This window comes from Corylus avellana, chromosome ca3, assembly GCF_901000735.1.
Source record: "Corylus avellana chromosome ca3, CavTom2PMs-1.0".
Lineage (NCBI taxonomy): Eukaryota > Viridiplantae > Streptophyta > Magnoliopsida > Fagales > Betulaceae > Corylus > Corylus avellana.
The window spans coordinates 36,448,776-36,462,406 of NC_081543.1; the positions used below are offsets into that span (position 1 = coordinate 36,448,776).

The 13,631-nt window shown below is 37.0% G+C and overlaps 2 pseudogenes; both read left to right on the forward strand.

Moving 5' to 3' along the window:
- Positions 1-3,217: 3,217 nt before the first annotated feature.
- Positions 3,218-7,172, forward strand: LOC132175418 (disease resistance protein At4g27190-like; annotated as a pseudogene).
- A 1,612-nt stretch (positions 7,173-8,784) lies between these two features.
- On the forward strand, positions 8,785-12,785 carry LOC132175419 (disease resistance protein At4g27190-like; annotated as a pseudogene).
- The last annotated feature ends 846 nt before the right edge of the window (positions 12,786-13,631 follow it).

The window sequence follows — 13,631 nt, forward strand, 5'->3', positions numbered from 1 at the left end:
AGTAACAGTTGCATCTCCAGAAATAAGTAAAATAAATGGACTCAAAAACTTAGTTCACCTTGTTTGTTGTATTTTGGGAATCGGAAGATAGTCAAAAACTGGAACCAAGCCTCTTGACCTTGCTTCAATCATGCGAGTTGGAATTCTTTCGATTTCAATTTCCCCCCAAGCAGCATTTGTTTCATCCATATTCGTGGCTTCCACTGAAAGTATATCTGAAAGCAAATGTACAAGAACAATGGACATTTCAAATATCAAAGAAAATGCACGCATAATTAACACAAGACATATTTCATTCCAGTAGAACAAATATATACCTCAGGTTTTGCCCACAACGGAGTCCGTGCTTGATGCATCTGTAGTTCAGCTTCTGAGATATATAAATGATGTTTCTCCTCAGGACTGATCTTTGCTTTCATGAATGTACCTCCAGCTTCAGGATAGATGCTATTTCCCTTTTTCTTTTTTTTTAGATGAATAAGCAACTTCATTAAAAGCTCAAAACCAAAAACACCAAAGCACCAATTACAAACCACCAGCTAGCACAACCTCACAAAGGCAAACCAACCAAACTAAACCAGAAACAAACTGCAGAACATACTGCAGAAAAAGAAACCACCAAAACCAACAAAACAAATCCCCAAACTCAAAGTATCACTAAAAACATACCCTACAGAAGGCCTAGAAGCAAAGCCTCACAGAGGCTATATCCCATAAGACTATCAGGAAATAAAAAACAAAACAAAACCAGCAGGCCACAACCACAGCCTGATCAGCAAAGCACTTCTGCAGAAAGATTCCACAAAGAGCAAAACACAAGGCTCTCCTTATTTTTTGGAAACCTTCCTTTCCAACTACTCTGGTTCGGATTTCCCACAAAATTTTCTTCAGCAATTGCTCCTCTGTTTTTGGATGACCTGCATGTTTGATCTCATTTCGAGTGCACCATATATTATAAACTACAGATCCCAAAACTAATCTGCAGAGCATAGCTTTGAGAGACTTGCAGCCCCAATCATTCAATCCCAATTGCAAGATATCCTCCCACACTATAGGAACATTATCCACTCTGCATCTAAACATACAGAACTTCCAAAGTCTATAGCTGAAACTGCATTCAAAAAAGAGATGATCACGGCTTTCTAACTGGTTCCTGCAGAAAACACAATTGACATCTCCATTATAACCCCAAGTCAACAATCTATCTCCCGTAACCAGCCTTCCTTTCATAGCAAGCCACAAAATGAAATCATGCTTAGGAATAGCAAAGGGGAACCAAACCAACTTCCACCAAGTAATCTGCTCCTTTTTCTCCCTAAGAGCCTCCCAAGTATCTGAACTAACAAAAACACCTTTCCTAGAAGCAGTCCAAATAGGCTTATCAATAGGCCACAAACTGATTTCTAAAAGACTAGCTTGTATGTCCACTAAATCATCAGATCTAGCAGGCTTCCAAAACCAACTTCCATTGTGGATAACAGAAGAAAGTTTGGCCTCCTCCCTACTTTGAGCATCATAAACAGCTCTATAGCCATATTTCTCAATTAAGATTTCAGCAGGATGCCAAAGATCCAACCAGAGGTAAATATTCTCCCTATTTCCAACCTCAAACCTCAAAAACTTTTTAGCAATATCCCTTAAATTGAGTAGCTTTCTCCAACACCAAGAACAATTTTGGGGGATAACAACACTCCAAAAGCTCTTTTACTTTAGAAAATTATTTTTAACCCAAGCCACCCAAAGAGAGCCAGATCTAGCAAAGATACTCCATATGTGCCTAAGCATAGAGGTCTGATTCCATACTTCAAGCCTCTTCAAACCCAAACCACCCTCCTTTTTGGGGAAACAAACTTCTGACCAAGCCACTTTAGCCTTTGCAGCCTCAACATCTTTCCCATTCCACAAAAATCTATTAAACTTCTGCTCAATAGACTTTATAATACACTTAGGGAGAATAAAAATACCTGTCCAATAAACTTGCAGGCTATACAAAATAGAAGAGATCAATTGAAGTCTTCCTACATAAGAGAGTTTCCTTGATAACCAAGAGTCAATGAGATCAGTAATTCTATCCAAAAGCACTCCACAATCTGCAGAAGAAAGTCTAGAAGAAATCAGGGGGACACCAAGATATCTCACTGGAAGATTACCCTCCTTCATCTGCAAATCAGTCAATAACTTGTTCTTGACCCTATCTGAAATTCCAGAACAATAAAAGGAGCTCTTTGAAGGGTTTGCCTTCAAGCCAGACAGCTCCTCAAACTCAACTAAAGCAGCTTTAATGACCTTTACGGAACTCACACTAGCTTCAGAAAAAATAAGCAAATCATCTGCAAAACACAGATGAGTAAGCTTCATCTTCAGACAATTAGGATGGAACTTGAAACCTGAATCAACTCCAGTATGGGCAGCCATAATTTTAGAAAAAACTTCCATAGCTAAAACAAACCAATAAGGAGACAGAGGATCTCCCTGCCTGAATTTCCCTTTTTCACTCCTTTAGGTTATATTTTATTGCTGTCTGAATTTCCATTCTCACCATATATGTCAAGATTATCTTCTCTCTCTCTTCGGTTTTGTTTCTGACAGATATTCCACTTCTGGATAGCCTCAACGACTAATCTTGCGTCACATTCTGGAGTTGAATCAGGAGCAGCGCTTAATCCAGACACCAGAACTGTTGGATCTAGAAAATTCGGTGTTCGCAACACATATTGTATCATACAACCAGAAGGAGAAAAGACCAAAAGGTGATACTTTGCCTTCAAAGAGTGGCAATCCGCATATAAAGCATTGCCTCTACAATTGTGGAAAGATGCAGCGATATCCCCAGAAAGGGAACTCATCCTACCTGTTGCAGCAGCTGCAGCACCACTTACAGTGCCTCTCCATCCATTATTTCCATTCCTTATTCCGCTAACAACGGAAAGATGTACATAAGATGCACCAATGTCACAAGCAGAAGAGCTTCCGGGGGGGTCCAGGCATTACTTTGAAAACATTTATGTTGTGTCCCTGGACCGAAGCGGTAACTAAAACGGTGCTACTGGGGTCAAAGCATAATGAGAATTGTCAAGTCAATAATGTGCTCCTTCAATATATAGCCAGAAATTGAGAGGGACTGGACTTGGAGTGTAGCCATGAGCCATGGACAAAGCCAAATTGATGTTGGCCTTTCAAGCAGGCTGAGCCTCCCATAGAAGATAGTTATCTCTTCATAACTTAAGGGTTAAGGGTTTCTCAATTTATCCTCGGCCTTCATCTCTCTCGCTGAGATGATCGGCTCTACCACAGTCCCCCCCTGATATCAAGAGGTACTCGACTAGCACCTTCATATATATATTTTTTGTTTGATTTTGTTTGACTTTCTGTTGAGCTTTTTTGTTCATAGTTTTCTGGTTTTCCTTTATTTGGGTTTTGTTCATATTTGATCTTGTATTTGGTTGCTTAGAAAAGTGAGGAAGATAAACAAATATTTTGGATGTTATGTTTTATTTTATAGTTTTTAGTTTGATGAAAGCTAAGTTTGGATCTTAGTTTAAGACGCTTTGAAAGTTAATTAGTTTATAAACTTTATAGTGCAGCTGCTGATATTAGTTTATAGTGTTTAGTTTAAAACTTTGACCCAATCAACATCCAAGATCACCAATTAAGCTGAGGCGAGGCGGTGGAGTAATGTTAGAAAGAGGACTCTTATCATTGTTTAAATTTTCAAGTAATTTTTTTACAGTAATTAAAGTGTACGTGCCCAATTGACAATATGTCTCAAGACCAACAAAAAAAAAAATTGACAATGTCCCTCAAAACTTTCAATTGTGACAATGTCATTGCAAACTATCAAAATATTGTCAATGTTCCCCAATGACAAAACTACCCTTAGTAAAATAAAAATAAAAAATTGAACGAAAACACTAGCTAGCTAGGAAGAAGTTTGTTTTGGTAAGAAGAAAGAATTTAATTGAAACTCCTGAAAACCTTAAATATTTCATTTTAGATTTAGAAACCAGGGACTAAACTAAATTGATATGTCGCATTTCTCAAGGAGTAAATATAATATTTCCCTACAATTAATTATTATTATTATTTTTTTTTAATTTTACCTAACACTTTGTGTTCTTCTACAGTTCTTTGTCTGTGATTTTTGGCAAAACAGTAGCCATGGAAATGGTGGGTGCGGTTGTTAGTGAAGTGGTGGTAGCAGTTGGCCGGGTTCTCTGTCGCTCTATCTATTCCAAGATGAAGAACATTATCAAATTCCAATCAAACCTCGATGTTTTGAAAAAGAAGATGGAACGCCTCCTTGCTCTGAGAGACGGAGTCAAAAATGAAACGGAATTAGCCAAGCAAGAAGAAATAGTAGTGAGAAGTCAAGTCATAGAGTGGCTTAAGAAGGTTGAAGAGCTGCAGCTTAAAGTCAACCAGATTCAAGCAGTAAGGCTCTCTCAACTGTCCTTAAATTGCAGTAAATGGTATAGAATAAGCAGGGAAGTGACAGAAAATCTCAAAGATATACAAGGGCTCCTAGAAGATGGGAGGTCACATTCCGGTGCTGTGGCTGTCAATCATCAATGCCCAGAGCGGTGGAGCGCATTCCTGGACCTACAATTCAAGATCAAACAACTTTAGGCGAAATTATGGCTTTATTGTCTGATGATGAAGTCCAAAGGATCGGTATTTGGGGAATGGGAGGGGTAGGCAAGACTACTTTGGTAATAAACTTGAACAATAAGCTCAAGAGTATCTCTTCAATGCAGCCTTTTGGCATCATCATATGGGTTACTATTTCCAAAAATTTGGACATGAAAAAAGTCCAAAAAGAAATAGCTCAAAGATTGAATTTGCCACCAATAATGGGAGAAAGTACAGAGAGATTGACTAATCGACTTTATGAAAAACTTGAGAAGGTGGAAAAATTTCTGCTCATTCTAGATGATGTATGGGAGAAAATTGATTTGGACTATTTGGGTGTCCCTCGGCCTGAAGATCACAAGGGTTCAAAGATCATATTGACAACTCGATTTTTGGACGTTTGTAGGAACATGATGACCGATAGACAAGCTAAAGTGGCTGTTTTAAATGATAATGAATCTTGGCAATTGTTTAGTAAAAATGCAGGGCATGTGGCCAGTTTGGAACACATTTCACCATTTGCAAAAGCAATTGCTAGAGAATGTTGTGGATTGCCTTTGGCCCTTGTCACCATGGGAGCTGCTATGAGAGAAAAGAAAAAGGTCGAACTATGGAAGCATGCCTTAAATGAATTGCAAAGATCAGTGTCTTGTCCACCACACATCGCGGATAAGATCTATAAGCCATTGAAATGGAGTTACGACTCATTAGAAGGTAATAAAATAAAATATTGTTTCTTGTATTGCTCTTTGTTTCCTGAGGACTTCTCAATTGCAATAAGTGAACTCGCACAGTACTGGTTGGCAGAAAGTTTGCTAGATGACAAAGAAAACTATGAGGACTCATTCAATAGAGTAATTAATTTGATTGAAAATTTGAAGGATTCTTGTTTGTTGGAAGATGGTGCTCATGACGACACTGTAAAGATGCATGACGTTGTTCGTGATGTTGCTATATGGATTGCGTCGTCATTTGAGGATGGATGTAAATCTCTTGTTTGTTCAGGAATTGGCTTGAGCGAGATGTCTGTTGTCGAGTTATCAAATTCTTTCAAAAGAGTTTCGTTTATGATAACAAGATAAGAAGGCTGCCAGATTGTGTGGTACAATGTTCAGAGGCCTCCGCTTTGCTACTACAAGGTAATCGTCTCATTAGCAATGTTCCTAATAGATTCTTGCAAGGATTTGAAGCACTCAGGGTCATAAATTTGAGTGAAACTAGCATCCGTTCAATGCCTATTTCTCTACATCAACTTGGTGAACTCCGTGCTCTTCTTTTAGGGGGTTGCAATTATCTTGAAGAATTACCCCCACTGGAAGGGCTTTGTAGACTTCAAGTACTTGACCTCTCTGCCACTCGTATTAAAGAATTGCCAAGAGGGATAGAAAACTTGAGCAACTTGAAGCAACTGAACCTATCCTCCACTCACTCTCTAAAAACTATTGAAGCTGGAATTATACCTCGATTGTCTTGTTTAGAGGTTCTGGATATGACGCACAGTGGTTATTGTTTCTTTATGAAGAGAGATGTACAAAAGGGAATTGCATGTTTTGAAGAGCTAAAATGCCTCGAGCGATTACTTGTCCTCTACATCAGATTAGACAAAATCCCATATTTCAGCTATGAAGATCTTTCTTGGATAGATAGATTAAGACAATTCTACTTTTTGGTCGACTCAAAGGGGGGATTCTTACCAATTAGACATGAAAAAAAGGCGTTGTCTATCAGGAGTCTTGACCTGTGTTCAGAAGAATGGATTGGGCCATTGTTGAGTAATGCAAGCTCTCTCAACCTTGGTAATTGTTTTGGACTAAGTGATATGCTAGAAAACTTGATCATTAATAGTGTTGGCTGCTTTGCTAGTTTAAAATCTCTTTCTATTGAGAGCTGTAGCATCAGTCTGTGGCGAGGAGGATGTGCTACCCACTATGATCTACTACCAAACCTAGAAGAACTTTATCTTCGAGACCTGAATTACGGAGAAAGCATTTTAGAACTGCTTGGCCATCTTGGGCTGAGATTTCTTAGACTAAAATCAATACAAGTGGAGTGGTGTTCTAAAATGAAATATCTTCTTTCATGTGGTTATTTCATTCACGCCCTGCCAAATCTAGAAGTAATCAAGGTACGGTACTGTAATAAGTTAGGTGAGCTTTTTAGTTATCATTCCATGAATATTACTTCAGATCCTATTGTTCCAAACCTACGAATATTGGAATTGGAGAGCCTTCCCAAATTAACGACTCTTTGCCGAGAAGAAGAGACATGGCCGCTTCTAGAGCAGGTTCATGTGTCCATGTGCAATCTTGTGAGAAAGCTGCCTCTTACTGACCAAAATGCAGAAAACATAAAAGAAATAAAAGGACGCTCACAATGGTGGAACGCATTGAAGTGGCATGCTGACACAACCAAATCATGTCTGCAGCCTTATTTTCATCCAATTTGAGGCATTTTAGAACCTGGGCAAGAGGTAGTGAATATGGATAGTGGGAGAGCTGTATCGTACAGTGCTTGAGAGTTCTTTGTGATTGTTGTGTTCAATATTGTTTTTCTGCCTATGAGTGTGTATAACATTTTGTTGTTTGGTTTTCTTTTTTCTAATTCATTTATTGTTTGGTTTCAAACTATTCTAGTCATCCTGATAATTTACTCCTTGCAAATATGATCCTCATCGTAAAAGAAATTCTTTGCGGCACCTCTTGCTTTAAAAGCATCTAGAAACTCCATGACAGAACGGGAAGAAATTTACTAAAATAATTATTGCAGAATCAAAATATGAATCTACAACAATCAGTTACTCGAGCATAAACTTGAATATATAGAATAAAGAAACACTGAGAGAGAGTTATTACATGACGCTATTATTTACATATCATATCATAACTGATTGTTGAAAATATATGGTACATGTTATTTACAAAAGTCAACAGTAGATGAAACCCCAACAGCATAGTATTCACAATTCTGCATCACACTATTTTTCTAAATTTCCACCCACTATATTAAAACTGTTAATGAACGTACCCTACAGGAGCATGAAAGAATATCTGCACACCTGAGGAGAAAAAAGGGAATATAATGTTAACTCAGTCAAAGCTGCAAACAAACAAACAAAAAAAGAAAGAGTTAGGGACATTAATCCAAATATGACCAAATAAAAATACAAAAAGAATTCAGAATGAAGCTCAATATTTGCAGATGCACTACACTCATGAAATGCTGATTGATTTCTTAATTAACCTCGATCTCCTCATCTCTCAAAGGCCTTAAATAATGCCTCAAAAATTAAAGAAAGGGTCAAGAGATAAAGACTATCTGGACCAAGCTAAAGGTTATAATCTCTGTTTTAATAAGAGAAATGCTTCGCTTCCTAATTTTATTTTTTTTTTTTGGTTTTTTAAATTTTTTTTTCAAATGATGTGTCACAACGTAATTTATTATTTTGAAAAAATGTGTCACTGATGCATCATTTATGTAGCAAATTTTTTAATTTTTTTTAAAAAAGAATTGTAGCAATATTCCTCTTGAAATTAATAAATTAGTGAAAAGTGGACAGTCCGGATCAACAAAACAACGCATGCAAATGATTTTAGGAGAAGGGCATAATAAAGTTATAAACCGACCGCTCAAAGTGTTGTGATTTTAAAACGCGCGAGTTAAAAAGATAGAGATTTTAAACGTCCATATTGAAAATACAATTTTTAAAAATTTAATTAATGAAGTGTTTAATAAAATGACTTTTAAAATGGTATTACCTAAATGTAATTTGAAAACATAAATTTTTCAAATGTTATTTTTTAAAAATGTATTAAATATATTAAAAAAAAAAAGACTTTTAGCCTGCAAAATTGCAGGGCTAACATACTCTGTGCAGTGAGAAGTATTTTGCATGCAAAAGCATTATATACCCTCAGCCCACACTGCCACACAACACACATGGGTGTGCATGAGTCGAAACTTCATGGTTCTTGTTTTCTGGCAACTCTAGCGGCTTTCTCTGTAGGTGCAAGAATGGCCAAAGCCGTGGCATTTTCGTTTTATTTGTTCAATCATGCATGTTTGGTCAAATGGAAAAGGAGACACACAAGACTTGATTGATTGAGGTTGGGGGACCCAGTTATTGTGCTCTCATTTTCTCGAGGGTTTCTCAATTCATCCTCGGCCTCCATCTCTCTCACTGGCGATCGGCTCTACCCCAGTCCCCCCTGGCCCCTGATATATATCAAGAGGTACTCGATCGGCACCTTCATATATATATTTTTTGTTTGATTTTGTTTGAGTTTCTGCTAAGCTTTTTTGTTCATAGTTTTCTGGTTTTCCTATATTTGAGTTTTGTTCATATTTTGTTCGGATCTGATATTGTATTTGGTTGCTTAGAAAAGTGAGAAAGATACACAAATATTTTGGATCTTATGTTTTATTTTATAGTTTTTAGTTTGATGAAAGGTAAGATCACCGATTAGTTTGGATCTTAGTTTTTTTTTCTTTTTTTTTAAGAGAATCTTTTATATTTATTTATTAAAAAAAAAAAATCAAAAGTATAAAGCTCTTACGTCAGAGAACATAAAGGTCTAATAAATCATAGCTAAAGTTATGAGATTACAACATCATAGAGACAAACATAAAAATCTTACAATCAAGTGTCTATGACTTCAACATTTGCTAATTTTAAACTTCAGTTATAGAACAGATCTACTACAAGTAGACTCAATCTAATACGGCAGTAGCCCATATTCCCAACTTTTATTAGTTTGGATAACTTAGTTTAAACTTTAGCTTTTATTAGTTTGGATCTGATTTTTTTTTTTTTTTTTTTTTTTCCGTAAGAAGGAAGAATTTAATTGAAACTGCTGAAAACCGTACATATTTCATTTTAGATTTAGAAATCAGGGACTAAATTGATATGGCGCATTTCTCATGGAGTAAATATAATATTTCCCAACAATTATTATTTTTTTTTTTTATCTAACACTTTGTGTTCTTCTATAGTTCTTTGTGTGTGATTTTTAGCAAAACAGTAGCCATGGAAGTGGTGAGTGCGGTTGTTGGTGAAGTGGTTGCAGCAATTGGCCGAGTTCTCTGTTGCTCTATCTATTCCAAGGTGAAGAACAGTGTCAAATTCCAATCAAACCTCGATGTTTTGAAAAAAGAGATGGAACGCCTCCTTGCTCTAAGAGATGGACTCAAAAATGAAACGGAATTAGCCGAGCAAGAAGAAATAGTAGTGAGAACTCAAGTCATAGAGTGGCTTAAGGAGGTCGAAGAGCTGCAGCTTAAAGTCAACCAGATTCAAGCAGTAAGGCTCTCTCAACTGTCCTTAAATTGTAGTAAACGGTATAGAATAAGCAGGGAAGCGACAGAAAAGCTCAAAGATATACAAGGGCTCCTAGAAGCTGGGAGGTCACATTCTGGTGCTGTGGCAGTCAATCATCCAATGCCCAAAGCTGTGGAGCGCATTCCTGGACCAACAATTCAAGATCAAACAACACCATCAACAACTTTAGACGAAATTATGGCTTTATTGTCTGATGATGAAGTCCAAAGGATCGGTATTTGGGGAATGGGAGGGGTAGGCAAGACTACTTTGGTGAGAACCTTGAACAATAAGCTCAAGAGTATTTATTCAAGGCAGCCTTTTGGCATTGTCATATGGGTTACTATTTCCCAGAATTTTGACATACAAAAAGTCCAGAAACAAATAGCTGAGAGATTGAATTTGGCATCAATAATGGGAGAAAGTATGGAGAGATTGACTCATCGAATTTATGAAAAACTTGAGAAGGTGGAAAAATTTCTGCTCATTCTAGATGATGTATGGGAGAAAATTGATTTGGACAAGTTGGGTGTCCCACGGCCTGAAGATCATAAGGGTTCTACGATCATATTGACAACTCGATTTTTGGACGTTTGTAGGCACATGATGACTGACAGACAAGTAAAAGTGGCGGTTTTAAATGATGATGAATCTTGGCAATTGTTTAGTAGAAATGCAGGTAAGGTGGCCAGTTTGGATCACATTTCACCATTTGCAAAAGAAATTGTTAGAGAATGTTGTGGAGTGCCTTTGGCCCTTGTCACCATGGGAGCTGCTATGAGAGAAAAGACAAAGGTCGAACTATGGAAGCATGCCCTAAATGAATTGCAAAGACCAGTGTCTTGTCCACGACACATTGCAGATAAGATCTACAAGCCACTGAAGTGGAGTTACAACTCATTAGAAGGTAAACAAATGAAATATTGTTTCTTGTATTGCTCTTTGTTTCCCGAGGACTTCTCAATTGCAATAAGTGAACTCGCACAGTGTTGGCTGGCAGAAGGTTTGCTAGATGAGCAAGAAAACTCTGAAGATTCATTCAATAGAGTAATTGATTTGATTGAAAATTTGAAAGACTCTTGTTTGTTGGAAGATGGTGCCGACGAGACACTATAAAGATGCATGACGTTGTTCATGATATTGCAATATGGATTGCATCATCCTCTGAGGATGGATGTAAATCCCTAGTTCGTTCAGGGATTGGCTTGAGCAAGATGTCAGTTGTTGAGTTATTTGATAATTCTCTCAAAAGAGTTTCATTTATGAATAACAAGATAGTAAGATTGCCAGATTGTGTGGTACAATGTCCAAATGCCTCCACATTGCTACCACAAGGTAATTTTGGTCTTGACATAGTTCCTGAGAAATTCGTGCAAGGATTTAAAGCACTCAGGGTCCTAAATATGAGTGAAACCTACATCCACTCATTGCCTCTTTCTCTACTTCAGCTTGGTGAACTTCGTGCTCTTCTTTTAAGGGGTTGCTCTTATCTTAAAGAATTACCCACACTGGAAGGGCTTAGTAAACTTCAAGTGCTAGACCTCTCTAACACTGGTATCAGAAAATTGCCAAGAGGGATGGAAAACTTGCAACTTGAAGCAACTAGACCTATCCCACACTAACTATCTAGAAACCATTCAAGCTGGAATTATATCTCAGTTGTCTTGTTTAGAGGTTTTGGACATGACATTTAGTAAATACTGTTTCAGTGTGAAGAGAGATGTATCGGAGAATATGGCATGTTTTGAAGAGCTAAAATGCCTTGAGCGATTACTCGTCCTCTACATCAAATTTGAGAGAATCCCAAATTTCAGCAATGAAGATCTTTCCTTTATAAATCGATTAAGACCATTCCACTTTTTCATCAGCCCTTTTATGAGCGAATTCTTGTCAATTAGACGTGGAAAAAGGGCGGTGACTATCAGGTCGTTTAATCTTCATTCAGAAGAATTCTTGTCAATTAGGCCATTGTTGAGTACTGCAAATGATCTCATGTTAGATGATTGTAGGGGACTGAGCGATATGCTAAATGACTTGGTTATTAATAGTGTTGTCTGCTTTGCTGGTTTAAAATCTCTTACTATTCAGAGCTGTAGCGGCAGTGTATGGCAAGGAGGATGTGTTGTTGCCCAGGATGATCTACTACCAAACCTAGAAGAACTTCGTCTGACAACCCTTAATTACGGGAAAAGCATTTTAGAAGTGCTTGGCCATCTTGGGTCGAGATTTCTTAGACTAAAATTAATACAAGTGGGGTGTTGTTCTGAAATGGAATATATTCTTTCTTGTGGTGATCACTTCATTCACGCCCTGCCAAACCTAGAAGTACTCAAGGTACAGTACTGTGACAAGTTAGGAGAGCTCTTTATTTATGATTCCATGCAATATCCAGATCCTGTTGTTCCAAGCCTACGAATATTGGAATTAGAGTGCCTTCCAGAATTAAGGACTCTTTGTCGAGACGAAGAGATATGGCCGCGTCTAGAGCAGGTTCATGTGTTCGGTTGCAAGCTTGTTAGGAAGCTGCCTCTTACAGACCAAAATGCACAAAACATGAAAGAAATAAAAGGAGACTCTCAATGGTGGAATGAATTGAAGTGGCATGCTGACACAACCAAATCGAGTTTGCTGCCGTATTTCCATCCATTTGATGAGGGATTTTAGAACCCTATCAAGGAGTGTATGGGATAGTGGGAGAAGAATTGTATAGTGCTTTCAAAGTTGTGAGTGGGTGAGGTGTTCCATATTGTTTTTTTTTTTTTTCTTTTTTTCTTCTTCTTCTTCGTTTTTTCTTTTTTGCATTTGAATCTGTGTAATAATTTTTTGTTTGGTTTGTTTGTGAGAATTGTCATATATGTATGTTTTTCTATTTACACTAATTAGCATATTACCCGCTCTATGTCACGAGTTTTTTTATTATAATTTACTCAAAAAGCCTCTAAAAGATTACCGGTAATTGATTTCATTCCCTTCACTCAATTAACTAATTGCTATAAAAAAAAATTAAAATTAAAAATTAAAAAAAAAATGTTTATAAGATCATTTTGAACTATAATAATTTTGGTAGTTCTATTAAAAAATGACATAAATTTCCTATAAATTAGGCCGTAAGAAATTTATGTCTTAAAAAAAAATGTGCACATAATTGCATTTCATTTCCCTCTCTGGTACTGGTGGAATTCTTTTCTAGATACAATATGGCACCGCAAGCCAAGAAGAGGGTGGAAAGAGACGTATGTCAAAGAATTGGATAAACCATTTAATGATGCAAAAATCTTATTTCTATTTTCTACACTCACTGGGATATCAAATATTGAGCTTTATTCTACATGACTAGAAGACTTCGTTTATGCTTTCATTCAGCCCCAAAGCAATGTATGTAAATCATGTAAGTGCTCTCATTTTCTTAAGGCTCTCTCAATTTCTCTGCTACCGATGCTCGGCTCCACCGCAGTCCTCCCCTAATATCAAGAGGTACTCGATCGGCACCTTGATATATATATATATATATATTTGTTTGATTTTCTGGTGAGCTTTTGTTCATAGTTTTCTGGTTTTCCTTTATTTGGGTTTTGTTCATATTTTGTTCGGATCTGATAGTGTTTGGTTGCTTAGAAAAACAATGAAGATAAATTACCATTTTGGATCATTATGTTTGATTCCATAGCTTTAGTTCGATAACATGGCT